Source organism: Apodemus sylvaticus, chromosome 5 (genome assembly GCF_947179515.1).
Source record: "Apodemus sylvaticus chromosome 5, mApoSyl1.1, whole genome shotgun sequence".
NCBI classification, from domain to species: domain Eukaryota; kingdom Metazoa; phylum Chordata; class Mammalia; order Rodentia; family Muridae; genus Apodemus; species Apodemus sylvaticus.
In genome coordinates, this window is record NC_067476.1 from 1499653 (window position 1) to 1520184 (window position 20532).

The 20532-nt window shown below is 40.5% G+C and overlaps 1 pseudogene; it reads left to right on the forward strand.

Annotated features, from left to right (window-relative positions):
- LOC127686450 (vomeronasal type-2 receptor 116-like) overlaps positions 1-15518 on the forward strand; it is a 65274-nt pseudogene extending 49756 nt beyond the window's left edge.
- The last annotated feature ends 5014 nt before the right edge of the window (positions 15519-20532 follow it).

A 20532-nucleotide genomic window follows, 5' to 3' on the forward strand; every position in this document is an offset into this window, starting at 1 on the left:
AGTTGGGAGGTCTGCAGTGTGGTGGTGCCTGGATAATGTTGTGCCTTTTCAGCAGGGCCCAGACTATGGCCCATAACTGAAGATGAACTCCATATTCCCCAGAAATTCAGGTCTCATCCCTGCCATGTACAAACTGGCTTTGAGGTGTGGCTTGGCAGCCTCCTCCATCCTTTCCTCAGCTGCCCTCCAGAGCCCTTACCTACAGTGCACACTATTTTTCAGTTCTTTCTTTTGGATAATGGTTTCAATGAATCCCCCACCCCACCGACCCCCACCCCCTCGCAACATTTGGTTTTGGTTCTGGGAATGATACAAATTATATCTTCTTCTTTGTGCTTTACTAGTGTTTTTGGTCCTCCCTCCACAACCCCAACACCCTACACACCCTCTCCTGTTGTGGGCTGGCAGACAAGCCATTGACAACAGCCACCATGTTTCCTGCCATCTCTTCCTGGATAGACTATAAACAGGTGAGCTGGCTGTCCGGCCGGGCTGTGCGTCATGCCACCCAAGCTGCTGAGCAGGCCCTGCTTTCCTAAACTGTGTAATTGAGAACATCTGAAACAAGGAAACCAGTCCAGGGGACAAGAATCAGGGCTCTTAATGATGTCTGAACAGTTTATACCAAAGAACCCAGTTTGTGGTCTGTAAGAGTGAGAGAGGCTGTGAATGCTTCCAGTAAATTAGGAACAAAGCCTTAGCCTTCAAAGACCTTAACATGATGATGATGATGGTGATGGTGATGGTGATGGTGATGGTGATGGTGATGATGATGATGATGATAATAATAATAAAACAACCTTTGTTCTCTGCCTTGCTACCTTTTCTCAGGAGATTTCTCCTTAGTGAGCTTCTTTCTCTTAAAGAAGCTCCTTGCAGGCTGTTTGTGGACTTGCTCTTGGAAATGGATTCTGTCACGGCACAGAGCCAGCTCAACTCCTGCCTTTTTTCTTGGAAGACTAAATTCCAAGGCTCAGTTCGTAGCGGAGGACACTGTTCTCTCTGATGCCAACAACTGTGGGGCAGCTGTCGTGGCAGCAGAGTCCTGGAGTGTGCGTTCTCTCCAGGAGACCTGACAGAACTGCGAGTCTTCTCCACCAATGCTGGTGTCCGATAGACCACACTGCAACATGCCTCCCTCTGAGTCAGAGGTCTGTGCATTCTCTGTGGCACCAGGCTGGGGGCTGCTCCAGGTGTATGCTAGAGTCACCGCACTGCCTTGCCTCCCTGAACTCTTCTGAGAACTCAACCTCTTGTTTCCTGCTTCCAGGACAGAAAGAGGAGCCAAGCTGTGTACTTGGCAAGGATCAGGTGTCCAAGATGTAACTGTCACCCAATTATAAATATCCTAAACCCTGGGTAGGCCCAGGCCATGTCTGAAGGTTTTCCCAGGTGGGGACTCAAACAGGCTGAGGCTCTGTAGCTCTCCCTGCTCTGTCAACCTTGCACACAGGTAACTGGGCTCCATAGCCAAACACAGTCCTCAGCAGGATGAGGTAAAGAGCTAAGGCCTGTGTATCTCCATCTTCTGAAGTTTCTGTTTTGTTGTGTCTGTATTAAAAGTTTAGTACAGCTGTGCTTGCTTAGCAACTTGATGTGCTAGAGCAAGACTTTCTGCAGCCACCTCGCTCTGCACTTAAAAATCTACCAGCCAGCTGCACCAGCCAATTCTAGGTTGCCAACCCTCCACTTGCCCCACACACAAAACCTGTGCACGTGCTCAGGGTTGGGGGAGGGAGGGTTTAAGTCACATCACTGCTAAAACTGGAAGCAAATGTGGGCAGTGAAGAGGACGCAGGGATTCTGTCAGCAGCCAAGAAAAGGAAACCTAATGCACATCAGGGCTGAGCAGATGGAGAAGATTGTCGAAAACTCAGCCACTGCAGGATGAGCTCTGGTGGATTACTGGGGAAGGAACTGGTCTGGCTGAGGAGTTCTTGGGACTAGGCTCCCTGAGAATGACCTTGCACTGGTTTCTAATGGGCCTGGATTTTTGGGAGACTGGAGTTCCTCTGCAGCACATCTACCGTGGTCAGGAATTGGCTGATACACTACTGAGCTGCCTCCCTTCTGCCTGTGCTCCCCTGGGTCTCTCTGGCACCTGAAAACAGCTTGCAACAGCAAAGTGTAAGTACACCAGCTAGGTTCTGAAAAGCTGCAGAAACATGGAGGCTCAGCACAAGAGGATCTGGTGGCCATTTACAGACAGAAATCTGCTGCACCTGGGACCTGCTGGCCGAGCTCTGCAATCCGGGGAGCTAGAAGGCTTGAATCTCCCTCCTGGACGAATGCCAATTCCAGATTGAAGTCATCCTTAGCAGGGGTTGTGCGGGTGGAGGGTGGATGGGGGATACAGGAAGGGGATGACAGTAAGACCAACAGCAATACAGGCAGCAAAATCCTGGTATTAGCTTGAGCCAGGACTTCAGGTGACTAGGCAATCACACTAAAGGCTGCATCTGGACCTGGAGGCATGTGGTACCACTCCAGTCATGTTATGGAGGACAGTCCCTGCTCACCAAGTCAGGCAACTCAGCACTCAGCAGGAGACTGCACTAGTTAAGAAAAAACAACTGAATTAAACAGGAACTGCAAAGTAGACTGTGTGCAGCAGCAGAATCAATACCATCTCTGCCAAGACCAGTTTCTACCTCAGGATACTGAACATCAGAAGATACTAAGTAATTCTCATGGTGTAGACAATGAACTCTGGTCTGGGGTAAGTGTTTTCAAATTACAGTAGAATTTGTTATTCTCCTGCCTTCCTTTTCCCTCCATTCCTTTCCATATACCCCTGTGGTAACAGCCTGTCTGCATTTGTAGCATATATGTGTTGTTTTTCTTTTATATTTGTGTATATATATATATATATATATATATATATATATATATATATATCCTACAGTATGTGTATTAGTGTGTGTCTATCCTACAGTAGGTGCATTTGTATGGTTGGCAGAGCTCCTGTTTTCCAGCACTGCTGCCTACAGGCTGTATGGCCCCAGGCAAATGCCCGACTCCACCGTTCCAGGGTGATGCACATGCAGCTGACCTCATGAACATTAGTGAGTCATCCTGGAGAGGAAGCAGCATAACAGAGAAAGTCCCACATGCAGCATCTTGGAGCACATCGAGATTGATGCTATAGAAGCTCTTGTTTGCATGAGTTCTTGGGGACAGAGGTCCCAGATGGGGCCCCTCACGCCTGTCTCTGATTCTGGTAACATCACCAGTGCTGTACAGCACGCCAGAAGACCTACTTCAAAATTTCCCACATTTAAGATCATCTTTGCACACATACTTACCTTTTATCCGCATCTGTGACTTGATGACTGGGACAACAAGTTTGTAAGGTCAGATGAGCTGTCTTGCCACCACAGAACTCACATTGGAGGGAAGAAGCTGGTGTGTCCTGTGTGTGACTGGCCCTACATACAGTGTGACCACCTGACAAAGCATGCTCATCCACACATGACAACCAAGAAGATCCCAGGCTGGCAGGCGGAGGTGGGCAAGCTGAACAGAATCCCCTTGGCAGAGAGGCCTGGGAGCATCCTCGAACCCTTGCCGGTCTTTGGCTGAGGCACTCTGTGGCATCCATCACCTTCAGGCTTCTTTGAAAGCCTCTTCAGGAACGGAATCTATGTTCCTCTCCACAAATAAACACGGCCTCTGGGCTTTTGAATCGGGGGCTGTTTCTGATGGAAGTATATTAATTTACTTTTCTGATTGGAAATCTGTTTGGTATCTTTTCTAGTTTTAGAACTTTGTCTCTGTCTCTCTGTATATGTATCTCCATCTCTCTGTCTCTGTCTCTGTCTCTCTCTCTCTCTCAGTCTCTCAGTCTTGTAAGGAAATGGAAGAAAATTTGCTCTAAATCATCAGCATTCAAACAAATATTTCTGCAATACAATTTACAAAATCTGGATTTTTTTGTACTTTTCTGCTCATGTTTTGTCGAAATGAGACAGTGTTCTTATATTTATAGTTTTATAAAAATATTTATACTGTGTTCAAATTACCCGTTTGTGGACAGACAATTTTGCAGCCTTCTTTTCCATGTTTTGTAACAAAGTTTTGCACTTATCCTGCTTGAGAGTAAGCCTGGTAGTTAGTCAGAAAGAAACAAAATAACAAGTATGATACCAGCCTTGTATAGTGATTGTTTTAGATCAGAACTGCTTGAATGAAGAAGCCTTAAAAGGGAAAATAAACGTGGTGGTTAGTTTCATTGTATCCGTTTCAGGGGGAGTTCTAGCAATCAACCTTGTTTCCCACAGAACTATAATTGTGGTTGGGTAGAACTAATCATGTGAGTCTGACCATCCCTGGAGGGTGTGCCCAGGTCTGCCTGGGCTGCCTTGGCAGTTTAGCAGGACAAAATGTAGAATGGCAGCCCAGAGCAAATGATCCCATGTACTGTCTGTACTTAAGCAATGAAACCATGAATGTAGACACAGAAAGTTTTAGATTGCACTTTGGCTTTTGTTGTGGTTTTACACTGCATGCTGGATTGAAGACCACACAGAGAAAAGGAAATGTTTTATTGGTTGGTTAAACTTTCCACCAGAGTGCAACTTCCACAAAGCAAGGCCTTTGTACATAGTTGGCTCTGCAGTTCAGATGGATTTCTCATGGACAAAATACTGAGAAATGTGTCACTAAATGGCAGAGACTGTCACCCAACTTCTTTTCCAGTCATCGTGTATGAAGTAAATTATTTTGTTCAAACAAGTAAATGTGGAAAGACTATTTTGTAGCTTGCTTGAAAACAGATCTTAGGCACTGCTTTTATGCCTCAGGAGCATGTGTCCTGTATCCAGGTGATCAGATAAAAATGTGCTTTTAGTTAAAATTTTAGAAGCTCAGGAAATACAGTAAGAGTGAGAACAGGCATATGGCACTGTTTTGGAAGCCTGAGAATATTTTTGTGAGGTATGAATTAGGTTTTGTGTTTGCCTATTAATCATTGGTGTTTAACTTTACTAACTGATGGCAAGGTTGAAATTAAACAATTAGATAAAATAAGGTTTTTGTGTTCAGATCTTTGAGTCTTGTATAACCATTACATGGTCATACATTGTATGCTACTTGATCCCTGTAAGGTGCCTCTGCCTTTGGTAGATGAGTTCTGTATGTACATGAGTTTAGGAACTGTCCAGATAGCTCTCCAGGCAGTGTTGGTATTGTCTTTCAACATAGTGGAGTGCAGGAGAACTAACTGTATCTATAGCTCATGTGTGTCGCAGCACCCTGAGCCTGTTCACCTGTCTTAAGTTAGCATCTACGACTGTGTAAGCTGTAATGACATATAATTTAATGTTTTTGTCATTGTCACATGTAGAGGGATGTTCCATGTCCTGGCATTTCTCCAGGTAACAGAAGGCCCTGAAATGTTTGGTTGCTCATCACAGAACTTTCTCTAACTAGCATTGTTTCCAAATAACTGAAGTGTTTCTAGATTTATCAGCCATATTTCTGAAAGAGGTCCAAACATTTGTCTAATGAAAAACCAAGGTGGAAAACAGTTCCTATCTGAAAAGGACACCTGAGCTCCAGAGCCATGGGATTGGCTGCTCCCTTCAAGGCCCTCCCCAACTCCCCATGTCATGGTGGTGATCCCAGTGTCCCTTATTGCTTGAGAAGTTCTTCATTTGATTTTTTTCACTTTGTTGAACCTTTCAATAATTTTAGTAATAAAAATGTCAATGTTAACTACTTTTGTTTTATATGACAGGCTTTGTCTTATTTAATAGATTATGGGTAATGTAACTTTTTTCTTTTAATCATGTGAAACTTTCTTGCCTCTCAGACAAAAACAAAGAAAAGATTTCAATTTCAGTAGTTGTGATACTGCAAAATTGTACCTACTACAAGCTCCTCTCTCTGACCCTGTCTTTCTGCTGGAGGCTTTATTCTTTCAAACACCAGCCACGGTTTACCCCTCTCATTGCTTTTTTATATTCCTAGGTATAAAAGAAAAAATAGGGGAAAAAACAACTAATTTTAGGTTTGATAAGAGTGTCCAGCAAGTTGGCAGAAAACCTTCTGTCTTTGAAAATAAGCCAATTAAAGTAAATGAGTGGAATGTATTTGATTAAGTTTTATATAGCATACTATTGTCTCCACAGCATACCATAGCATAAGCAATATGCTGTTTCATATTTTAGCATAAATTTTCCTGCTTACATATAAACTCATCAGATCCACGTTTTCCACAATAGAAAAAAAAAATAGACTATTTGACTTGTCATGATGATTTTAATTAGGTTCTTAATTTTGTACTTTAACTTATATTTGTTCAATTTATGAGAACATTAGAAACACATATTGCTTGTTTTACATACACATCTTTCTGTAAACATTGAATATTTACTATGAAACAATGGAAATTATTTCCAGATGGTTATGGAGATAAACACACTGACTGGTATGAGGTGGAATCTCCAGGGTTTTTTTTTTTATTTGCATTTCACTCCTGAATAAAGGTGTTTAACATTTCTTTAGGTGCTTCTCAGCCACTCAGTATTTCTCAGTTGTAAATTTTTTGTTTATCTCTGTACTCTATTTTTAATAAGCTTATTTGTTTCGCTAGAGTAGAACTTATTGAGTTTATTGTATATAGTATATATTAGTCCTTTTTCAGATGTAGGATTGGTAAAGATCTTTTTCCAATCTTTCAGTCTCCTTTTTGTTGTATTGACACTTTTCTTTGCCTCCCTGAAGCTTGACAATTTTATGAGGTCCTATTTGTCAATTCTTGCTCTTATAGCATCAGCTATTGGTATTTTGTTCAGGAAAATTTCCCCTGTGCCCAAATGCTTGAGGCTCTTCCCCACTTTCTTTTCTATTACTTTCACTGTATCTGGTTTCATGTGGAGGTCCCTGATCCAGTTGGACTTGAGCTTTGTACAGGGGATAAGAATGCATTCTTCTACATGCTAACCGCCACTTGAACCAGCACGTTTTGAAAATATTCTTTCTGTCTTTTCTCCACTGGATGGTTTTAGCTCCTTTATCAAAGATCAAGTGGCCGTAGTAGTTTTGATTTGTTTCTGTACTTTCAATTCAATTCCATTGATCTACCTGCCTGTCCCTGTACCAATTCAATACAGCTTTTATTACTACTGCTCTGTAGTACAGGTTGAGGTCAGGGATGGTGATTCTGCCTGAAGTTCTTTTATTGTTGAGAAATTTTTGCTACCCTGAGAATTTTTTAATTCCTGATGAATTTGCAAATTGCTTTTTCTAGTTCTGTGAAGAACTGAGTTGGAATTTTGAAGGGGATTGCATTGAATCTTTAGATGCTTTCTGAAAGATGGCCATTTTTACTATATTAATCCTGCCAATCAATAAATTTAGGTGATATTTCCAGCTTTTTCATCATCTAATGAAATGTTTAAGCTGGGCAGTGGTGGTGCACACCTTTAATCCCAGCACTTGGGAGGCAGAGGCAGGTGGATTTCTGAGTTTTAGGCAAGCCTGGTCTACAGAGTGAGACCAGGACAGCCATGGATACACAGAAGAGACCCTGTCTCAAAAACAAACAAAGAAACAAAAACAAATGAAATGTTTATGTGGTTTTATTTCTTTAAATTTATTTATGTAGTAGATTATGTTGGTGGATTTTCATATATTGATCCATACCTGTATCTGTGGGATGAAGCCTACTTGATCATGGTAAATGATCATCATAATATGTTCTTGGATTTGGTTGGCAAGAATTTTATTGAATATTTTTTGCACCAATGATCGTAAGGGAAATGGGTCTGAAGTAGTGGTCTTTGTGTGGTTTAGGTACAAGCATTAGTGTAGCTTCATAGATCAAATTGGCTAGTGTTCCAAACTATCCCTTCTATGTTGTGGAATAGTTTGGAGAGTATTGATATTAGATCTTCTTTGAAAGTCTGATAGAATTCTCCACTAAACCTGTTTGGTCCAGGGCTTTTTTTAGTTGGTAGAGTATAAATGATTGCTTCTATTTCCCTAGGAGTTGTAGGACAGGTTAGATGGTTTATCTGATCTTCTTTGAACTTTGGCACCTGGTGTGTGTCTAGAAAAATGTCCATTTCTTCCAGATTTTCCAATTCTGTTGGGTATAAGCTATTGTAGTAGCATCTGATGACTTTGAAATTCCTGATTTTATGTTTCTGTGGTGATCTTTTGGGTTTGTTGAAAGAAGATTACTGTCTTACTTTTTCTAAGGTGTAGTTTCTATCCTTGTGTTTTGTCTTTTTAATCTATTATTCTTTGTAGGTCTGGATTTAGAAAGATATTGTGCAAATTTCACTTTTTCAAGGAATATCTTGATTTCTCCAAATAAGGTGATTGAGAGATTTGTTGGGTATAGTATTCCGGGCTGGTATTTGTGTTCTCTTAGGGGCTGTATGAGATCTGCCCAGGATCTTTTAGCTTTCATGGTCTCTGATGAGAAATCTGTCATAATTCTGATAGGTCTGCCTTTATATGTTACTTGAATTTTTTCTCTACTGCTTTTAATATTCTTTCTTAGTTTACAGCATTTGGCGCTTTGATTATTATGTGATCGGAGGAATTCCTTTTCTTATCCTGTCTATTTGGAGTTCTGTAGGGTTCTTTTATGTTCATGGGCATTTCTTTCTTTAGGTTAGGAAAGTTTTTTTTCTATAATTTTGTTGAAGATATTTGCTAGATCTGTATGTTTGGGGATCTCTCTCTTCTATACCTAATATTATCCTTAGTTTTGATTTTTTCATTGTGTCCTGTATTTCCTAGAGGTTCTGGGTTGTGAGCTTTTTACATTTTGCATTTTTATTGTTGTTTCAATGTTTTCTATGGTATCTTCTGCATCTGAGATTCTCTCTTCTATCCGGTTTCGTCTGTTGGTGATGCTGGCATCTCTGACTCCTGATTTATTTTCTATGTGTTCTAACTCCAGGGTTGTCTCCCTTTAGGGTTTCTTTAATGTTTCTATTTCCATTTTAAGGTCATGGATGGTTTTGTTCATTTTCTTTGTTTGATTGCATTTCCTGTAATTATTTAAGGCAGTTTTGTGTTTCCTCTTAAAGGATTTCTACCTGTTTACCTATGTTCTCTTGTATTTCTTTAAAGGAGTTATTTATGTCTTTCTCAAAGTCCTCTATCGTCATCATAAGAAGTGATTTTAGATCTGTATCTTGCTTTTTTGGTGTGATGATATATCCAGGACTTGCTATGATGGGAGAATTGGGTACTGATGATGCGAAGTAACATTGGTTTCTTTTGCTTATGTTCTCATGCTTGTCCCTGGCCACCTGACTATCTCTAGCGCTACTTGCTGATACTTTGTCTGACTGGATCCTGTCCTTGCTGTGATCCTGGCTTTGTCAGAATTCCTCAGAGTTCAGATGTCTCTGTGATCCTGAGATCCTGAGTACGTCATAGCACCTGGGAACTTCCTTTGGGACCAAGATATCCTGGTCTGACCAAGCTCCTGCGATTCTGTGATTCTCTGATCCTGTGATCCTGCAATCCTGGGTATGTTAGAGCACCTGGGAGTGGAGCTTCCTCTGTGTGGTGTGATACTTTCTGCCATGTTTGCAGTCAAGGTCTCCTCAGAGCACTGGCCCAGACCTTAAGGAACCTGTGCCACTGGTCAGGAGGAGTTCCTGGGTGCATGGGTCCCACTTGTCCCAGGTACTTCTAGTGTTGGGGGCAGATGTTGTATCCTCCCCACTTCTGATTCTATAAGCCTGGGCTTGTTAGTGCCCCTGGGAGTGGAGATTCCTCTGTGTGTTGTAGGACTGGCTTTGGAATTCAATGCCCATGCTCAGGGCTCTGGTCTATTCTGGAAGGGGATCGTACACTTTCACTTTTGAATATATTTCCCTCACATATGAGACACCGTAAGTAAAAACACTGTGACTGAGTTATGCCTAGAAAAATAAGCAAGGCTTATATGTTCTTTCATAACTGTCTATAACCTTTGATAAGATCTTCCTTGTGATCTAAAGTTTAGACTTTCTTGTTCTCTGTCTACATGTTAATTGTACTAACATTTACATATGTTCACGTATATACAGGTATTATTGTCCAAGTTCTGCAAATGAGAGATCAAGTGTCTCTCTCTCTCTCTCTCTCTCTCTCTCTCTCTCTCTCTCACACACACACACACACACACACACACATACTCACACACAGACACACACACACACACACTCTCTCTCTCTCTTTTTCTCTTTCTTTCTTTCTTCCTGGGATTGTGTGATTTCACTTAATATTATATATTCTAATATCTTCCTATCTTCTGAAAACTTTATGATTACATTTTCTTTAGAGCTGCATAAAGATCCAACATACATATCCACTTTTGTGTTAGAGTAGAGAAATGTGGGTGTATTTTATTTGATTTTCTTAATTATTTCTTGGTATTCCTTTTACTATATTAATAATATTACTTTGTGCATGAACTCTGCTGTGTTAAATCTTATGTTGATTGATGAACTTCATGGATATCTCATATATGGTAGAAATGGTCACAGATTCAACTGGTTGATAAAGCTCCTCTTCTCAGTGCTGGAATATGAACACAGATGTAGTTCCCAGATTGTATGGCAAGTACTCATGGTGGTTCAGTTACGCTTATAATCTGATGAAAATTTCCCATAATCTATGAAAAACAGAGAATAAAGAATTGGACAGTATTCTACAGATATTCCTCATGCACAATGGTTCTGTGCAACTTCCAAATCAGAACACAAAAGTATCCATAATAAAAATATCTAACTACTGTAAGTGCTATATTGAGGCTGACAGCATGATATAAAGGAAGGTAAATCTCCTTGCTGGGGTATATTGCTGGAGTAAATGTAGACATTTAGAAAACATGTCTAAAGTTATTATTTTTAAAGTATTTATCTCCAAAAAGGGATGTGGAGGAAAAGAGACTCAAAATGTTAATAAAATTATTTTTATTCATTTTATTGAAAATAACTTATTTTAATGTATATGTTGATAGTCAATAATTAAAGTTGCTAAAGTTTTAGAGTCTCAATCACAGTGAAGTGAACAAATGAAACATCTTAGGAAGGAACCTTATTTATAAAACTTTCTCAAGTGGCCATTCTTGTGCACTTAGAGTTAAAATGACAAGCCTTCCTGCCCTGCCCTCTAGCCCATGGTCCTTTGCCCTCTCTTCCTTCATTTTCTTACCTTTTTGTTTTTCCTGGGTATTTCCTTGATGAAATACATTCGCATCAGTATGACCCCAATTTGCTTGTATAATTCTACCAGAGCTAGAGTATGGCTGGGATCAATTTGTGGATCCAAACAACAGATCAGGGAATGACAATACTAGGGTAAATACCATCACTATTCCTTGAATTCTTCCACATTTTATCATTTATTATATTGGGCACTTGAATTCCATCAAAGTGACAATATACTAACCATTTCTTATCTGATCTCCAGAAACTGGGTGAATTATATTTCATAGCTAAACATCTTTGAGTTTCAAAGATAATTAAAATTGAGGATGTTATTACAGATTGATAAAGAGGTATGAATAGAAATATTTCTATCCTTGAAAACAGCTATGTCAGTCCTCAAAATGTGTTGCTCAGAGGTAAATGATAGTTCCTGTTAAATAAAATAGAAGCTTTTCTAATCAAGGAGACTGGGTAAGTTATAGTGTGAAACACCTGGACACCTAGTATTCAGTAATGCATACTCAGAGTCACAGGGCTGCTGCAGCAATCTGTGGAGGAAAATGTCTATCCTGGAATGAGCTCACTTATTTTCCCACGATGTCTCTACACTCTTTACCATTGCATTAAACAATAGAGCTTGACACATATGAGAAAATAGTATATCATTTAACATGTGATGTTTGACAAACAGGACATGGTAAAATATTTTAATGTAGAACAGGTTACCTGCAGCTCACTCAGCCAAAGTAAGCTGTACAATCTACAAAACCCCTCAAGTCTAAATCAATATCTATAAAAAAAAAAAACACTGCAATCATACACACACACAGAAGCACACATGCACATACCCACCCCACAAACTCACATATTCTACCATACAGACATTCAAATACACTCACACATCTGACAATCACAAGGAGACAACACAGAACAAGTACAATATTTTGAAAACATCAATGATTTAGCTTGTGCAGTCCATTGGTCTTGTCATTAAGCATATCACAAAAGGAAATAATGAATAGTTCTTGAAAGGTGGATTAGAAATGAATAATCCAAATATTTTCTTCATTCCTTAAGTTTTGGGAGGGGAGGGAGGAAAGAGTCTATTTAACTTACGCATCCTCACTATAGCCCATATTGAATGCAATCAGGACATGAACTCATTGCAGAAACCTAGAAGCAGGAGCTGATGCAGAGCCTGGTGAAAGATGCTGTTTACGGTTTCCTCATCAGGGTATGCACAGCCAACTTACTTTCTCAAAAGAAAAAGAACACATTTATTACTTTTATATCCCAGTATCAGCCCTTCCTCTCTTCCATAGTGCACCTTCATTCAAGTCCTCTGCCAAGTCGACCTCTGTGTGTTACCCCCAACTAGAAGTTTCCAAGAATCAACCCCCTGCCCTTCAAATCACTGAGGGACTGGGCACATATTCTTACACTGAGGCCAGAAAAGGTGGTCCATTTATGAGCATGGCATCCAGAGGCAGACAGGCAACAGGCTCAGGGAAAGACCCTTCTCAAGTTGTTGGAGGACCTGCATGAAGACCAAGCTGCTCATCTGCTACATATATGTATGGGGCCTAGGGCCAGCTCATGTGCTCCCATTGGTGGGTTGTTCACTCCTTGCCAGACACCAAGGATCTAGGATAGTTAACACTGTTGGTCTTCCATTGGAATCCCTGTCCTTGTTGGATCCCTCAATCCTTCTCCTAGCATTACAAAAAGACTCCCCAAATTCTGTCTAATATTTGGGAGTGAGTCTGTTTCTGTTTCCATTGGGTAATAAGTGGAACCTCTCAGAGGACAGTTACAGTTATTTCCTCTCTGTAAGCATAAGAGAGTATCATTAATACTTTCAGGGACTGGTTCTTGCCCATGAGCAGGGTCCCAATTTGTGCCAATCATTGGTTGGCAATTCCCTCAGTCGCTATTATTGTCCCTGTACATTTTGTAGGCAGGACATATTGTATATTTCCAGTTTCTGGCTCTTATAATTAAAGTTGCTATGAATATAGTTGTGCAAGTGTCCTTGTGGGATGGTGGAGAATCTCTTGGGTGTGTGCTGTCTGTATGCTTTGTTTGCTCAATTTACTGTGATGTAGCTGTTTGGGTAAACTGCAGTGTCCAAGAATCTGATATTCTATAAAGTTGCACCGTATAAAGTATCAAGAATATTTCCCAGGCTCCCTATGCAGTATATTTATGGTTAAACATTTTATTTTGATGCCAAAAGAACTTCAGTTTAAATCCTCAACTCAAAATTGTAAGGCTCAAATTTAACAGGAATAGAACTGTCAACTCCTACTCTTATGAATGCCACTAATTTGAAAAGAGTTACTGCATTCCTATGGGTGACAATGTTTATTTAGCTCCCTGTTAATCCTAAAACTAATAACTAAAACCAAGGAAAGTTTATTTAAAATCAGGCTTACTTAATAAATGATCCTCAAACTATTCAGTGATTTAATTGACATATGGGCATGATAAACACTGCAACTGGATTGTGGTTAACACTAGACAGAACTGTGCCCATGCCTCTCCCTCCAGCAGGGCTCTGTTCAGGCTATGGACACTCTGCCTTGTCAAATAAGGTCAGTTTTCCCAAGTACATTCTCTACAGGAACATCTCTAAAACCTTCTGCTTCTGGCTGCTGAAAGTCCATGCTATCTTGAACAGCAACAGAAGACTTAATGCTTTCCTATAGGACAGCCAAAGACTGGCCAAGGAAGCCATCTTGTTGACCATGGAAGCCAGGACAAATATCTAGGTAGCCTGCAAGTCTTTGCAATTTTAGAGGAAACAGAGACAATTTGGTTTATACTTCTGCTACAATTTATTCTTTTCAGAGTTTTGAGGATGTGGATTTACTAACTGTAGCTTTAACAGGGCAGACACCTAAGCTTATTTACCAAGACAATAGCTGCCCTTCTAATTCATTTAACTGGAGCCCCAGGCTACAGTTTTCTAAAACTTGTAGGCCTCTAGCTGAGAAAGAGAAACACAGTGTACCTTGTTGACCTACTTCCCTCTTAAAGAGACAATCTCACAAAACAAGTTCTATGTAAACTTTTTACTCTTAATTTATTTAAAAATACTGCTTTGCAATCACTACTCTCAGTTAGCCAACATCTGGGATTCCTGGTAAATGAATTGAAACTGTTTCAAGCTAAAGTAAATTGTGAGGGTCTAGAAACTAGCTTAAGACCTGCAAGGACAATTCCTTAGAATTTCGAAGGAAATAAAAGCTTAAATAATTAGTGTTCTAAACATTGATTTACGATTTGTAAATGAAAGTTATAAAAGTGTAAGAAAGCAACTAAAGGTAATAATGTTTCAGATTTCCTCTCCTATGCTATTGTTAGATGAAAACTTCTTAAGTTCACAATTTTAACATGAATGAATGGAGTTCTAATAGGCTATTATTGTAGACCTTATTCTTCAGGCTTTTAAAATATTGATGCTATTGGCTTGGATTAGTGGTAGATACTTTTAATCCTGGAACTGGAGGCAGAGTCAGGCAAATCACTTAGATGAAGGCCAGCCTGATCTACAGAGTGAATTAATATGTAGGGCTACATAGCAATTAATATACAAACATACATATATACACATTTATAAATACATATTATTACTGTCAAAATTTCTAAGTTTTAAATTTTTAAGGATGTCTTCTAAATATAAACTTGAACATTATTCTACTAAATACTTCATTTATACTTGAGGGAGTTGACATGTATCTACCACGTTAGATCAAATGGACTCCAGATAACTATTCTTGTCAATAGTTTAAATAATATGTTAATAATAATAAGTATAAATAATAAACTATGTTTCCCTGCCTGCATCCTGTTCCAGAGTGTAGAATTCCTACTTCCTCCTCTCTCTCTTCCACTCCCTCCCTGTTTTGTAACCTGGAAGTTGTGTCTGAAAAAGCCTATATTACAATTGTGTTACTGAAAGTCTGTTAATATAAAGTGGTTCCCCTCTTTATGGGCATGACTAATCTCATTCAATTTGCTCCCTAAAGGTGGAATATGTGGGGGGCGGGGCAGCTAGCAGTGTGGGGCGTCCGTGGAGAAGGAGAACTTGGCTGCCTTGGAGAGCAGCTGAAATGTCTGTTCTTCAGGCAGGGCAAGCTGGAGACTGACACCATTCATCTGGTCCTGTCCTCAGATGAAGCAGAATGTCTTCCAGTATCCGGGATCAGGACTGGTTCCCCAAGGCGAGGCCAGCTTCACCTCGATGCTGAGCCCTGGGGGCTCCATGGTGCAGATACCTGTCACCCCTCCAGCAAAGCTCTCTGCTCCAACAAACCCCGCCCACTTCTGGGTACCAGTCACCAGACATGAAGGCCTGGCAGCAAGGAGCAATGGGAAACAACAATGTGTTCAGTCAAGCTGTCCCGAGCCAGCCTGCACCTGCACAATCAGCAGTTTACAACAACATGAGCTTCACTGTGTCCATGGCAGGTGCAAATGTGAACGTTCAGAACATGAATCTAAAGATGGTCCAGATGCAAATGAGCTCTCTGCAGATGCCGGGGATGAATGCTGTGTGCTCTGAGCAGATGAATGATCCAGCACTGAGACACACAGGCCTCTACTGCAACCAGCTCTCATCCACTGACATTCTCACAACAAACGCAGATGGAAACCAGGACAAGAGGACAGAAGAGTTCTTCTGTGGTGACTAAGGACTAGAGGAGCTCTACAAGTGCAGCAGGTTCAGGTGTTTGCTGACGTCCAGTGTACAGTGAATTTGGTAGCAGGGACCCTCACCTGAACCAGCCTGCTCCACTGGGAACTCAAAAGCCCACATCAGGACTACAGAACCCCCAGGCCCAGCAGAAGAGCCTCCTTCAGCAGCTACTGACTGAATAAGCACTTTTAAAGGAATGTGAAATTTAAATAAGAGACATGCAGAGTTATATGAATATATTATATAGTTCTCTGGGATTTTTGATATCTCAATCTGCAGCCATTCTTCCGGTTAAGGCATATGGAGAAAAAAAAAGAAAGAAAGAAAGAAAGAAAGAAAGAAAGAAAGAAAGAAAGAAAGAAAGAAAGAAAGAAAGAAAGAAAGAAAGAAAGAAAGAAAGAAAAAAGTTCACTTTTCGTGGGAGATTGAGAAGTGGTTTTTGTTTCCTTCTTTGTAAAGTCCTTGGATATTGAAAAGAATAACAAGGCAAAACAGTTGGACAATCTTATTTCTTGAGCCAAAATTTAATTATTCTTATTTTTATAATCAGTCATTGGCTTCTGATCTAGATGAAGGCTTTTGGAGGCCCAAAATAACAGGTTAGGAGGTAATGAGGAATACCACTGCTCAGGCCCATCCCTGCCCTGGAAGAAGAGCCTGTGGGCCTTGCCTGTCTGTCCACCAAAGGCTGTCCCACTCCTCCCACCACAGCCCCCTCCCCTGATCCAGGCATCTCATGTGTACAGTCAGCTTCTTCAAGCAACTCTGTATCTGTTGGCATCAAGAGGATATTTTGCCTCTGCATATGCACCCCTTCTCCTTTTTATAAAGATGGATGTAAACCAAGGAAACCACCCTCCAGGAAAGGGGATGAGAGGAGTATATTCATCAAGGAATCCAAAATGCAGTTTGGGGGAAAATGCAATAATTTTTGATGAGATGGGAGAAGGACAAGAACCGAGTTCCATCAATATTGTAGATATGATTTTCTGATTAAGTCTGCAGGGAAGACAGCCTGTTCTTTCTGCTTTTACTCTGTTAACAGCAAGGTAGCTGAAGTTATTTAAAATAAAATTAAGTTCATGATCTGAGTAGCTTTTTTCCCTTAAATCTCACTGTAACTATATTTCTATTTCTGGTAGAAATTAATTTTGTTCTTTTTAATTTTATACTTTTTTTTTCATCCTTTTGGTTTTTCTAAATTTGTGTGTGAAATATAAGGTTGATGGAATTGCAATTACATTTGGCTGGTGATTTCATTATCCCAGTCACTGTGAAGCCATGCTAAGATTTACTCTGGGTCTCATCAAAATGGCACCGCTGGAAAAGAGCTATTGTAGCTGAGCTCGAGGAGACCACCCCAGAGAGTACAGGCTCAGCTGATCAATGTGCACAGGCCGCGTGTATGAAGGGAAGTCAGTGCTCAAAGAAAAGCTCCTCTTTTTTTGTCTCAGAATAACTTTGGGAATTTGAACTTCCATCGGTGCAAATGTGTTTCTCTGTTCTGCTCCGAGGCCAACTGGTACCATGTTACCCCATCTTGTTACTCTTCCACATCCTGTCTCATCCTGGCCCTGAGAAAGGAGCCAGTGGACTGACTCTAGTGCTAGCAGTTGTGCTCCAGGCTGGGCAAGCCTGAGTAAGGCGTGGCCAGAGCGGTCAAGGGAGACTGAGGCACTAACCTTGCCCAGCACCCTGGGCCTGTGGTCAGCAACACTGACCTTTGGCACCGGCTACCTCTGCTCACACCGCAGAGAAACGGCCATGACAACCAATGTGGATGAGGAGCGTGGACCCAAGACTTCAAGGAAGAAGCCATTTCCCCAGATCCTTCCTTCTGCATCTCACCAGCCTTCCTACAAACAACTCCACTGAACAGCAGCTACTCAGAAACAACAGGAGTTTGAAAATGGTGGAAGGGCTCATGTGGTAGCAGCTATGAAACAGAAATAGGACCCTCAGCTACAGACATTATCTTTTTAAGTTTTTCAGAAAATGCATCCCTGTTCCCATTCATTTCCAGCTTGAAAGCCCAGCCATGCTACTCCAGATCCTTCCAAACTGCTCTAGGAGGCCTTTTCCATTCTCTCTGTGATAACGAATGTGCAGCCTTCAGGAAGTTCACCTTTGATTTCAGCATTCCAGATGAAGTCTCCTGACTCGGCGCTTTTGCCTAAAGACCTAGAAAAGAACAGCAGTGAGGAAAGTTGGAGATGCTTATGTCCTCCCCATCCCCACTGCACATTAATGTATGCATGTCACCTGCATGGTTTTATAATTGCACTGTTTATTTTATGAATGTACAGATTAAAATTATTGCTACATTTGAGGAGAATGAAATTGCTTGCTTCTATGTAATTCCTGTCAATCCACAGGAAACTGACTTTTTCAGCTACTGAAAAGAATTTGTTTAAGAACCTCAAAAAAAAGTGGAATACATGCTATGTAAATGTGCTCCCAACAGTCTCAGCCCTGAAATCAATCACTCTAATCATAAGCAAGATATAGTGCTTATGAAGTAGTTGCTTCCTGATTGGCAGCTGATATTCTGGATCCTACACTTAGTCAAGATAGTTACGTTTTCTTACATTAGAAAAACCATAAACCGTGGCATCAAGGGAAGGAAATTGTTGCATTCATCATTTTGGAGCCAAGAATAATTTGATGATAATGGTATCCTGAAACCATTTTCTGGATTCATAATAAATATCTTTCAAACACATCTTAATGTGTTATTATTTCTGTTTCTCCTAATCAGCAAAAATTAGCAAATCTTTACGGAGTGAACAATTCACTAAAATCCATCAGTGATATATAACACAGAGTAAAAAGAGCAACCGAAGTATAGCTGAATAGCATATTCTCCTAAGGATGTTATCATGACTCCTCATTTTAGGCAACCCATATACCCATTTTTTAAATCTGTAAGGTCCAACGCAAGAAAGAACAGATATTCTGTTTAAATGAAAATATGATTTCTTATGCCTCACATATCTTTCAGTTGATACAGAAAGAAAATAGTGTCAGGTTGGGAGCTTGGCTCAGTGATTAAGAGCATTGGCTGTTTGTCTAGAGGACCTAGGTTTGGTCTCCAGCTCTCATAGGATGGCCCACAACTGCCTCTAACTTCCTGCATTCCCAAGGGTCTTGGAAATGACCTTCTGACGTCTATAGCTGATAGACATACATGGTGCGCACACACATTCATACAAAACACTTATGCTCAAAAAACAAAAATGCTAAAAATATTTTTAAAATCCTGACTGCAAAATATGCTACTGTAATGGTGACACAAAAGATGTGGGAGTAAACAACCCATCTGGGTTCAGGCCATGCCATATGAGATGGGATGCTCTGTACATGTTACAGCAAGGATAGAAAAGTACCCTGGCAATCAGAAGACAAGGAATACTACAGAGTCAAACAGCCAGAGAAATCTCACACAACAGATTTGTTGGGAGGGGAAAACCCAGAGAGGAATGTGGAGAGAATATCTTCTGTTTGTACAGATCAGACACCTGTCAATTAAATTCTGCTGGCCAATAGTTTAGGCAGACTGTAGGAGGTGGGACACACCGGAAGCAGAAAGTATTTTGGGACAGTGCTGATTGGAAGATTCACCTGAGAATATGTGACAAGACAGGCCCATGGTATCTGAGCAAAGGTAACCAGACACACAGCAGAATATGAATTAGAATAAATGGGTTAATTTTTGTTATGATCAACTCAGAAATTAGCCTAACTATATGACTAGAGTATTTGTAAATATATGTTGAGTTTGAGTCTTATTCCTGGGAGCATGGGGCTGGGAGGAAGAACCAAACTTAACTTCTACTGGGCTGGCTGCCTGTGCTCAGATGAAAGCCAGCAACAAACTGAGTAGAAGACAGGGATATATTCCTGTTCTTGGGGTTTGGCACAAATCTTTGAAGATAGGGATTGGTGGGATTTCAACATGTGTGCTTGGGCTACTCTGTAAAGTTGGAGTATAGATGGGGAAGACTGAGGCTGGCCTGTAGGGCAGTTAGAGTGTTCTCTGCATGGAAATTAACAGTTGGAGGTGATCAGGGGAGAAGTTTTGCCACTCCTGTGCCTCAACGGATTTACACACATATCTGACACTGCTTGAGTGGCCAAGAACAGAAACTAGATATTCAAAATACTTAAAAAATATCAATCCTACAGATCTAAAAATATATGCATATATAAATAAATGTAACAATTTAGTGGGTTCTTGTGATATTCTGATAAATCAGTGCCTTATTTAGCCATCAGAGGAGGTTTTTCATGTATCTGATGGGAACAAATACAAACAATCAGACATTATGAGATAGAGAGACAGAGATACATACAGAAAGACCAACAAACAGACAGACACACACAGAGAAGAGAGAGAGAGAGAGAGAGAGAGAGAGAGAGAGAGAGAGAGCAGCATACCACTCCACATGAGATACTTCAATTAAATACCTCTCCTCAGAGTTCAGGAAATCCTGAAGTAGTAAAATAAGAATAAATAATATACTTTCCATAGGATAGACTAGACACAAGGAGAACAAAGCCTTCTAAGTCAACTGATCAAAGCTTATTTGTATACACAGACAGTGAGGCAGCAAACATAGGGTGTACTGGGGTGTGCAAACAAGTCTTCCCCAAACCTGTCTTTCA